The 11116-nt window shown below is 38.5% G+C and overlaps 1 long non-coding RNA gene across 1 annotated transcript; it reads right to left on the bottom strand.

The window, feature by feature from the left end:
* Positions 1–532: 532 nt before the first annotated feature.
* Positions 533–11113, bottom strand: LOC143679234 (uncharacterized). The gene is made up of 4 exons (XR_013173609.1): positions 10956–11113; positions 9359–9436; positions 7550–7642; positions 533–752 (listed from the first exon to the last, which is right to left on the bottom strand). It is a non-coding gene; the product is annotated as an uncharacterized LOC143679234 (long non-coding RNA).
* Between the last annotated feature and the right edge of the window lie 3 nt (positions 11114–11116).

Here is an 11116-nt window from a genome sequence, read left to right as displayed (position 1 = left end):
CAATTGTTCTTTTCCATCTTCTCACATCTTTCCTTCCCTTTGCACATTCTCTTCCTCTTCTGGAGAGGACAAGTGGGATGATATCAGGCTCAAAGCCCCAGAGTGCAGGTGGTGAGGGAAAAGGGACAGCACAATGCCACATTGCACAAGAAGGCTGATGCGGGGAAAGCTGTGCTATTGGTAGCTTTGGGGGTAGGTGTGCTGTGCAGACACTTCGGGGGTAGGTGTGCTGTGCAGACACTTCGGGGGTAGTTGTGCTGATGGAGGTTTTGGGGTTCTGTGCTCTGTAGACACTCTGGGAGCAGCGTGTCCTACAGCCAGGGAAGCAGGGGCACAGGGATGAGGGGCAGTTGTAGCCTGTGATGGTGATGCCAAAAGGGATGGCCAAAATGAAATGAATTTGGAGAGAGTGAGCACATATGTAAGTACATTGGTGATGGTGGGGGCCGGTGTCTCGTGTTGAGAAGAGATATATAATTATGGAAAGGGAAATAGCTGAAAGAACTCTGAGTTCTTGGATTGAGAGTGGGAGTACTGGCAACATCGGTGTGAACTTGTGGCTTTTATTTACACACACACACACAGAAATAGAAACTGTAGTGTGTGTGTGTATGCGTGGCGAGAAGCCTGGTCCCCTCTCGTGCCTGGCTGCTGGTGTTAATTGCCACCTCCTCTCACACGAGCTGGTGGTCCTGGAAGAAAGTCCGATTTCAGGACTGAGACAAGAGACGAGCCTGGAATGTTGTGCCGAGCTAAAGAATAAGGAAAAAGAAATACTCAACTCGGGAGTCAGCTGGAAGTAGCTCCCCCACGGCCAAATTTAGGACAATTTCTGCATCACAGTAAACAATTTACTATATTTATTTCACTTTCTTGCACTAAATAAAGATCTTGTCTTTCCTTTAAGCTTTGGAATATTTTTGCTCTCCGACTAGATAAGCACCTGCTCTGAGGGTAAGAATGCAGCAGATGTTCCGTGGCCACCGTCCTCACTGACGGCCACAGCTAAGGGAAGAGAAGCCACGGCACTGCCACCGTCACCATCGCACTATGCTGCTGGGCGCCCTGGGTTTGTCGCCCCCTGACACGCTCGTGGGTCAGGAGTCGCCACCCCCATGGCTGCAGAAACTGTTTCTCCTTCCACCTCAGTGCCCGGGGGTCCTGTGGACTCTTCTATTCTGAGTCATGGCCCCGCCACATGGGCCACTGTTCAATGCCCGGGGCAGAGCCCCCAGCCAGCAAGGAAGACCATGTTGCTTTCTGAGTCTTTGAAAACTGGAATGGGGCCTTCCAAGGTGGTAAAATCTGGAGGTGAGAGAGCTGTTGAGGAAGCAGAGCAGAGTGGTGGATTATTAGCCAGTGTCCTAGCAGTCAGTAGACAAAGGTGAAGCAATGGATTCTTGCTGTGTCTGAATCCTTAGACCAATTCGTGTTGAGTCTGAGCTTCTTCCCTCCCTTCTCTGTTTACTTTTCACAAACTGGGAAGCAATTTAGAGACCCCAGAGAAGAGAAGTCGAATGCTAATGAACTGCAAATTTCATTCCTTTTGAAGTCTAAAAACTGAACTTGTTTTTCACAGCACATCTTTGGCAAAGGTAGAGATGTAAAAGATGCCATAATAAATTCGCTCTTTGATGTAGACATAGCAGACAGATTTGCGTTGTGTTGTTCTACTGCTTATGGAGTTGTATTACTTTAATCAAAGTACAACATGTTGAAGAATACAAGTGTTGCACAAAGCCATCTCCCATTTCCTTTTGGTAAACTAAATATTGAAGTACCAGTCATTGTTAATCAATTATCAGATCTCAAAGTCCATGACATGTTAGTGGGACAGGTAGTAATTGAAATAAGAAGGCCAGATGAACACAGAGCAATGAAATAGAAATAATCCTAAAATGCAAATATTAGAGAGTAATTAATGTAGAACATATGCCCAAATCTGTGCTGTGCCTTCACCACTTGCAATCTCAATGATTTGGGGCAGATAACCTAACCTCTTTGTCTCCCACTGTCATTTAAAAAATGGTGACAGTACAATTGCCATTGCCATGTTAATATTATGAGTGTGGAATAAATTAATATATGTAAAGCTGCCATCCATTAAATTCTCATGTTAGTATTTTTCAGTAACATCATTTTTGTTCATGATGCTACTTTTTTTAAGATTTTGATTATTAAATTATTTGGGGGAATTTTAAGGTCATTTAATAATTCTAAAAATTGGTTCTCAGACATGTAAATCAGGTCTAATGTCTTTGCTCAGTGTACATACAGCATCTGGCTGAGATAGGTTATTAAATGGGACTTGCAGACTAACATTTGTCTGTATTTTGTCCTGTGCCAAAGGCAGAGTGCCCATCTAACAGTTATATGGTTGAATTGGTTGTCTAAACTGGTTTCTGTGGAAACTCACTATCATTTAGTTCTCAGCAAAGGAGTTCATTACTTGATCATAAAGGACTCCACTGATATTAAAATTTGGAGAAACAATGGGATTCAAACACTTAGTCTACTATTTACTTGTTTATTTGGGGGCAGGGATCATATGTATTTTCTTTATACTGATGACTGAAAAATATTGAGAAAGTTCATTTTTTATTGGCCATTTAGGCATTTCCACTTGTGAAATGACCAATAAAGATTTTTCCCCTGTTCCTATTGACATGCCTGTCTTTTATTTTGTCATTTATAGGAGAAAATCTGTTTGTCCATCTAATCACCTACATATCATCTAATTACCTATTCATCCATCTCTATCCATATTCACGTATGAGACTTCTGTCATGTGTGAGGTATTGCAAATATCTTCCCCAAATCATAATTTGTTTTTTCATTCTCATATTGGTCTCTTTTTAAGAAAAACAAATTATTCATATAGCCCAGTTCATCATTTTTCAGGGAGAAGCCTGCTTAGGCTGTTCAGTGAAATATAGAATGCAAGAAATTATATCATGCATCTGTCTCTCATTCCTTGGCTGATGTCAAGTGTTTTCAATAATTCGTCATTAATTATATTGATTCCTGAAGAATTTTTGCATGTAATCTTATTCAGATTAAGGAAGTACCCTTCTATTCTTGATGTACATACATGTGCATTGTTTTAAAGTGAATTATTGTTATTGAGTGCTGAATTTTATCAAATCCCTTATATTTGATTTATTACAAGGCTATTATTATAGATTTTTGATCAGCCTATCAAGTACTCTTTATTCCTGTTTAAGGGGTCTTTGTTTCCCCAATATCATGAGACAATATCACACTTCCATTTATTTAAAAGACCATGCTTTTTCCTTTACATTTCAGCATCACCTTTGCCATAAGTTGACTTGTTACAAGAGTCTGTTTTGGGGTGTCATTATGCTCCGTTTTGCAATTTGTCTGCTTTAAGCCAAAACCACACTTTCTATCCATATTGTAATAGCTCCAGCTCTATTTTTATTTTTGGTTGGCTTAGCTAGATTTGGCTTTGCATTTGTGTGTGAATTTTAGAACCTATTTTTCAATTCTACTCAAAGAATACCTGCTGTATCTTTAACAGTAAGTGCATTGAATTTATAGCATGATTTTGGAAGACATGACACATTAAAAATATCAAATGTTCCAAAAATAAAAACATTGTTGTCCTCTGTTTACTCGGTATTTTGCATTCTCTAAAAAATATTTTGTATTTTTTAGTAGAGAGGTCTTGCTCATAATCTGTTAAATTTATTCCTGGGTAGAGGTGTTTATTTACACTAGTATAAATTGTGTTAGTTTTCATTTTCTATAATCTGTTGCAGCCATATTAAATATAGTTCAATTTTTACTATTCACTTTATATCCTGTAATATTGCTAAGTTCACTTATTATTTCCAACAATTCAAGTGTAATTTTTTTTTTGATTTCCACGTGCACCATCAACCCTTTCTGGATAATGCCAATATTGTATCTTTCATTACAATTGATTTAAATGTAATTCTTTTTCCTACCCTATTGCTCTGGCTAGGTTGTCAAGTGAAATGTAGAATAGGAGAAATTATATCAGTGATATAATGATGACATCAATTACATCATTCCTTATCTCCTGGAAATTGCAGTCAATAATCAACTATTAATTATATTGATTACTGAAGAATTATGCACATAATCCTACTGAGATTAAGAAAGTACCCTTCTGTTCTTGGTTTGCACATATTTGCATTGTTTTAACATGAATGAGTGTTATTGACTGCTGAAGTTCATAAAATCTCTTATATTTGATATATTATGGTGCATGATGATAAATTTTTAACCATTCTAACAATATTAGTCTCATTAGTCTAACAATATTATACTTAGAATATTTCATCCATTTACATTTAAAGTGAGTCTAAACTGAGTTCACATCTACTTTCCAACTATTTGTTTTTCTATTTGATGCATATGCTATATGTCTTTTAGTCTCCATTCTTTCCTTCTTTTGATTTAATAAAATTAATTTATTTTTCCCTCTATTATTATGGGTGCAGGGGTTAAGTTAGACATTACAGCATGCATTCCTGAATACTTAGAGCCTCGTAAATCATTATTTTAACATCTACCCTGATTTTTCTAGAAACTTAGCACACAATTCATTTCCTAGCCTCTCCTATGTTGTCTCATTATCTTGCATTTTAATTCTATATAATTATTTAAACTCTAAGATATTTTACAATTATTGTTGAGGTGATATTCATTTACACTTATTTACATCATATTTAACTTTTCAGGTGTTTGTACTTTCTTGTTCTCTCTCTAAAATCCCTTTCCGTCTTTCTAAAGAAGAACATTAGTATTTAATTTTAATGTTGGTCTGCCAGCAATGATTTCTTTGTTTCTTTGTTGTTGTTGTGGTTGTCAATTATGTTTCAGCACTTTAAAGATCTCACCCTTCCAGCTTTGGGCCTCCATTATTGTTATTTAAAAATTAGTTTCCCATTCTCTTTTTTACATTGAAGATAATGCCGATTTTTAATTTCCTGAATCAAGCTTTTCTCTTTGACTTTTTAGTTTTAAGCAGTTAAACTATCCTGATATGCTTCAATATGATTTACTTTATATTCACTCTGCTTAGGGTTTATAAAGCTTCTGAAAACTGTAGCTTAACATTTTTCTTTAGTATTGAAGAGCTCTTAGTGACTTTTTTTTTTTTTTTTTTTTTTAAAGGAAGGAAAGAAAGACAGAGAAGGAAGGATGGAAGGAAGGAAGGGAAACATTTTCTTATTTTTTATTATATTTTGTTTGTTTGTCCGTTTTTTTGTTACATGGGCTGGGGCCGGGAATCGAACCGGGGTCCTCCGGCATGGCAGGCAAGCACTCTTGCCCGCTGAGCCACCGCGGCCCGCCCTCTTAGTGACTTTTAATGTATATACTTTTCCCTCTTTTTTTTCTCCTTCTAGAACTTAAGGTTCCCAAACGTTAGACGCTTTCATGTATCCTTTATATCTCTTGCATCCTGTTCTGAAGCATCTACACACTTTACTCTGTACTGGATTCTAGCTGTTTCCTGAGAACCTGTCTTCCAGCTTGTTAATCAACTTTTTAATTTTGTTTAATATTCTATAACTCTCTATTAATCTCATAATTTCTGTTATTTGATTTTTAAGTTCTAAAATTTCTTGATTAGTCATTTTTAGACTTCAGTTCTCTGGTGAAATCCTCCTTTTCATCTCTTTTCTCTACTGCTTGCTTTATTTATTGATCATATGTATCACAGTTATCTGAAAGTTATTGTTTCTGCTCTGCAATCTCTGCATTGCTTATGGACTGGTTTATCTTGCCTTTTTGTTCTCTTGTTTTCAGTTATTTTCCCTTCTCTTTTGGTGTGCCTTGTAAAATTTCAGTGAAATATGAATGGCATGCATAAAAATAGAGTGTCTGCATGATGTCACCTCATCCCAGAGAGGCTCCACATTTCTTCCTTGCTAGCACTGGGACTGTCAGCACCTCCGACTCTGAGCCTTTCACCAGCCCACGAGCCCTGCGGAGGTGAGCATTCTACCACAGTGCTAGATGGCCACAGCATCTCCTCTCTGATTTTCAAAGGCTCTCTGTTTCACTTCTCAGAGGCCCACCTTGAGCTTCAGATAACGGGGAATCACTCCAGGGAAGAAGTAACCGCATGTCGGGGTCAGTGCCCCACCTCCTCCTAATCCGCCAAGAGTCCACTTTCCGTCCTCCACCCCTGTGAGAACAACGAAGGACCCAAGGCTTCTTATGTCCTGTAGGAGCCTCTGCCTGAGCCCTTCATAAAGGACCCATGAGCTGTTTGCCCAGACTTGAATGATGCCCCCAGAAAACGCTGGCTGGGGGAGGCCTCCCCACCTCCCCTGAAATGCAGTGTGCAAAGATGGGCACTGGATGACCGCGGTAGAAAATACTTATGTCTTGTAACCTCCAGTGTTCTGAGCCGCTAGAAGGAAAAATCTGAGATGTTGGCATGACTAACTCTGGTATCTGTCCTGTAACTACTTGTTGAAAAGCGCTTTGAAAACTACTGTTTTTTTCTTTCTATGCTTTGTACATATGTTATACTATACAATAAAAAAGTTTAAAAAAAAAAAAAAAGACGGGCACTGGATTCTCCCCCAGTTTTATCTGAGGTGGAAGGTGAATTCTGCTTCCACCTTAGACTAAAGTAGGTGAATTACTTTTAGCCTGTGACATGGGCCAATGGAAGTGGTTTTTTCTCTCTCGCATGAAATATTCAGTGCTTCGAAGGCGCTGTTTTGTGAGCCGACAGCCCATTTCTCACTTCCACTCTCCAAGAATCCTGTACTGTCGCTCTGATATGGAAGGCACAGTCCCTAGGGCTGTGAGTCCACAGCGGCCTCGGGAGTCCCTCCATTTCATTCCAACTCATTGCCGCAAGGATCATCTCTCTCTTTCTAGTAAAGGAATATGCCCCTTTCTTTCTTTTCACCTGTGTATTAGTTAATTTTTGAAAATACTTTTGGGGAGGCAGGGGGCTTCCACATCAGCTCAGCCCACCAGCAGCCTTCTAATGATGTTCTCAAGTCTGTATCTGGTCATGAGTCATTCCGAGGCCACCTCCCCTTTAGAAATATTTCCCCCATAACCTTCTCTCACACTGTTCCAAAGTTCAGCCTGTGGAACAAATCCATTATCAAATTCCTTGTACATAAAGTGGTGTTGGTAGAGTTACAAATTTTGGTAATTGGCCTCTGGAAGTGCATTGTTGATTACCAATATTGAAGTTCTTATTCCATTCCTGACCCCTTCAAGCCCCTTGCCCACACTTCTCAGCTCATAAATTCTTTAAATTTTTCTAAATATGACAGCATCTACAAAATCTCTCTCATTAAAATATTTAAATATTATTAAATGAATATAATTAACAAATATATTTACTAATATAAATTATGCTAATTTATTCTATGAAATATTGTGACAGTGGAATATCTAATATTTTAGATATGTGTTCTCGATTAACTGTTATCTCAGTGGCTAAGGGTAAAAAGAACTGCATTCTCATGTTTTGGACTAAACTGCCTACTTTCAAGTGAGGAAGAAATTGTGAAATATGTACCAAGAATGCCTTGCTTTAGACCAAGTACATCAAGAACTTTCCTTTTGGTGTCATCATTATCTTTGAAGAATATACATTTTATACATTGTGTGGCTAGAAAAATCAATAGTATTCAATTTAGAAGACTGGATCATCATTTCAAACATCAGTTTATTAGTTATATGACTTTAAAGAAATCATTCAACTTTCTGAATTTTTGTTCTCATTTTATAAAAGGGTTATGGTTATATCTAAATGCTTACATTACATTTTTGACTGAGAATCAAGACAAAATATATGTGAAAGAATTTAAAATCTGTTAAGTATTATAAAATACCTCTAATGTATTCAGAACATCATAATATATATAGCATCAATCCTAATATATTCATAGCATCAACTCTATTATAGAAACCTTTCCATAAATTATCATTTGTAACTCTCATCCTAAAATAAGATGCACAAGGTAAATTGATTTACTTTTTAGATAGATGCCAAGGACACTTAAGGTCATTCCCAAACAAATCTGTATGAATCTGCAGTCCATATTCTCAGGTTTCTTCTCTGCCCTCCCTTCTCACTCTACAATCTCATGATTGCCGCTTCCTAAAACAGAGCAAACACTTTGAGAAACAATTAGAGAGTACTAGCTGGATGGGCTCAAAATTTAGCAGCATTTTGAAAGTGAAAGGATATAGCACCCCAGGCCCAAAAAGTGCTGGATGCATCTAGAGGTCCAACAAATATTTGTTGAATGAGAGGGGAATGTTCTATCCAAAGGAGATGGAACCCATGGCTTCTTTTCTGGCTTTCTGCCTCCCCTGAAGTCGCTTCCTGAGTGTAAGACTATCTCTCGTGAGCCCAGATAATACTTCTTCCATAAAGATATCATTCAAACACATAATACATGCTGAACTTTTCTTTAATCTCATTCTGAGATTGAAATCAACAATGGCAAAAGAAGGTCTTATAGGGACAGTGAAGTGAAAAGGAAATTGTTTCCCCCTGCCTCCTTCCCCAGAACAGTGCCATGGTTTACATATACAGTGTAAGGGAGAAGCTACTCAATCTCACTGGGAAATCACTTTAGGATCCTACGAAATGGAAATCTACAGAAGCAAGGAACACCTCATACACAGCAAGAACCTGTGTGGGTCTCCAGCCAGTCTTCAAACAATTGTGAAATACTGCCAAGGTGTCTTTTTGTGAAATGTTTGCCTTGAAAATGGAAAGAATGGTAAAATCCTAGTTTTACAAAGTGAATTTTGACATGGCAAGCCTACTTTGGGCACCCTCTAAGGAGTTTCCATATGAAAATCACCGTGCTGGTAATTGACATATATTTTGATTCCACATAAAATCAAGTGAGGGAAGAAAAAAGATAAGACTCCAGTGTAGTCAAGGAGAGATAGCTTCTTCCCCACAATTAAACAGAAACAACCACATCACCTCAGAACTACATTTTATAAAGTATATATTAGATGGGTGAAGTCACAGCAACAGTGGTCTGAAAAAAAATCGCATGTATTCTGGCCCATGTGATCAAAGTTATTTACTCAAGTATGAAATTCATTTTAAATCCTACAAAATTATGAAATCCGTGGATAGTTATTTTAAGAATAAAAGAATTGAATGTTTCACTTTATTAAGCATTTTCTATTAAAATAGAATGAATTGTTTCAAATCTTCACGTTTTTCTGGCCATGACTTTTCTTGCTCCTTTACTCCTTTCAGGCTGGTCATTTAGTTTGGGTTTTATATCTGTAGCTTTATGGATTAGGTTTATTTATAATGTTTTGCTCTATAGTATAATCCATTTTTTTCTAGTACCTGATGTGGACGTTAGCTCCAGGCCGAAGTCCTAAGTCATCTTTCTGGTGAGATCATTAGCAATTTCGAAGGCTTTACCTGGCAGGATTCAGAGGGGAAAGCTGTACTCCCCACAGCACACCGGGGTTCAGGGTGGGTGAAGGCTGTCAAGGACTCAGGTTCCCCCCTCCCAAGCACGACTGTATTCCTAGCAAGTCCTGATTCCAAGGTCTGTTTATTGAGGGCCCCTCCCAGGTACCTCTGCTTATGGGGGAAGGGAAGTCCTGGAGACAGTTTTCTTCATCTACTCAGGACTCAGGACTTTTCTGCTAGCTCTCCCTCTTTTCATGGGAAGCCTTATGCTCAGGGCTCCCTGTCAGTGGGACAGTCCCCTCTGTGTCCTGATGCACCAGACACATTTTCCTGGGGTCCTTTCACAGGGGAAGTGGACCCCTGGGGCAGTGAGCGCCTTCTTTCTGAACTCCTGCTTTTCCTATCTCCTTAAGTGATGAAGACTTAATTGTTAGCTCCAGTTTGTCTCATCATTTCAATTGATCACCTGGATACCTTCCAGTTCAGGGCCAGCTTCACTAGTAACTGTTTCCCCAGATATTCCAAGTACTTGCCAGTCCCTACGCCAGGCCTTCCTTTTCCATCTGACCCCATCTCCATTCACCCCTATGTAAAAGCATAAGTTCCTCTAGCTCTCCTGAGGTTACCAGAACCCCCAATTATCATTAGTATTTGCCATCTGACATGTAAGTAGTGTCATTCCAGAATCCCATTCTGAGGCTATCCAATTCAGGCCAGTTCTCAGTTTTCAGTGTTTTTTCCAATCAGTAGCACACGATTTGTTCCGTTTATATGACATCACAGTGTATCAATTAAGAGAAATAAATATTTGTGGCATAGTCAGATATCTCTGATATTTGCAAAGAGGTATTACGGATGTAGCCTAGCTATGGCACACTTCGCCTTCCCTAAAGCACACTCTTGCAACTCTTTTTACCCCTGCTGCTTCACTTTGTTACTTTTTCCATATAAGGTTGATACTGAGACCCTTCTGGAATGCTATCATAGTTTGTTACACGGAAAAACACATGAACTCAGGACATTTGGTGCTGCTCCAAATCTTCAGTTAGCCACATTAAAATTATTATTTGGCAGTGGGTGGTGGTGATGATGGCAGTACAACATCATGAATGTAACTGACAGCCCTGAAATAGACATCTGAATGTGGTAAAAAGGGGAAATGTTCAGAGGGGAAAGCTGTACTCCCCACAGCACACCAGTTGAATACACGTATGCACAGTTGGTTGCATACGTGGTAATAGAATACAATTTTTTTAAAAAGTCCATGGCACCACACTACACATGAACCCTAAGGTAAACCATGGACTATAGTTAATACAACTATAAAAATGTGCTTTCATCAAGTGTAAAAAGTGTTACATACCAATGTAATGGGTTAATAATAGGATGGTATATGGGAACCCTTTATTTTATGCATGATTTTTCTATAACCCACAATTTCTTAAATAAAAAAATTATTTGAATTGTCTCCTTGCTATAGAGAGCACATATTATTGATTGCATGAGACTTTTATTGATTGCATACCTTAACTTCCAGAACAAGCTGCCTTGCCCAGGTGCAATTTACAGCATGTGAGATAATCACCTGGGGAACACTGCAGTACACACATGGTCTTTCCCAGGAATATGTTAGTTTTCCTGCTCATTGTCACAATATAATCCAAAGGGGCCTTTACTGGCTGACAT

The sequence above is a fragment of the Tamandua tetradactyla genome, chromosome 4 (genome assembly GCF_023851605.1).
Source record: "Tamandua tetradactyla isolate mTamTet1 chromosome 4, mTamTet1.pri, whole genome shotgun sequence".
Lineage (NCBI taxonomy): Eukaryota > Metazoa > Chordata > Mammalia > Pilosa > Myrmecophagidae > Tamandua > Tamandua tetradactyla.
The sequence above is the reverse complement of the archived record's forward strand: the minus strand, read 5'-3'. Positions and strand labels throughout refer to the sequence as shown.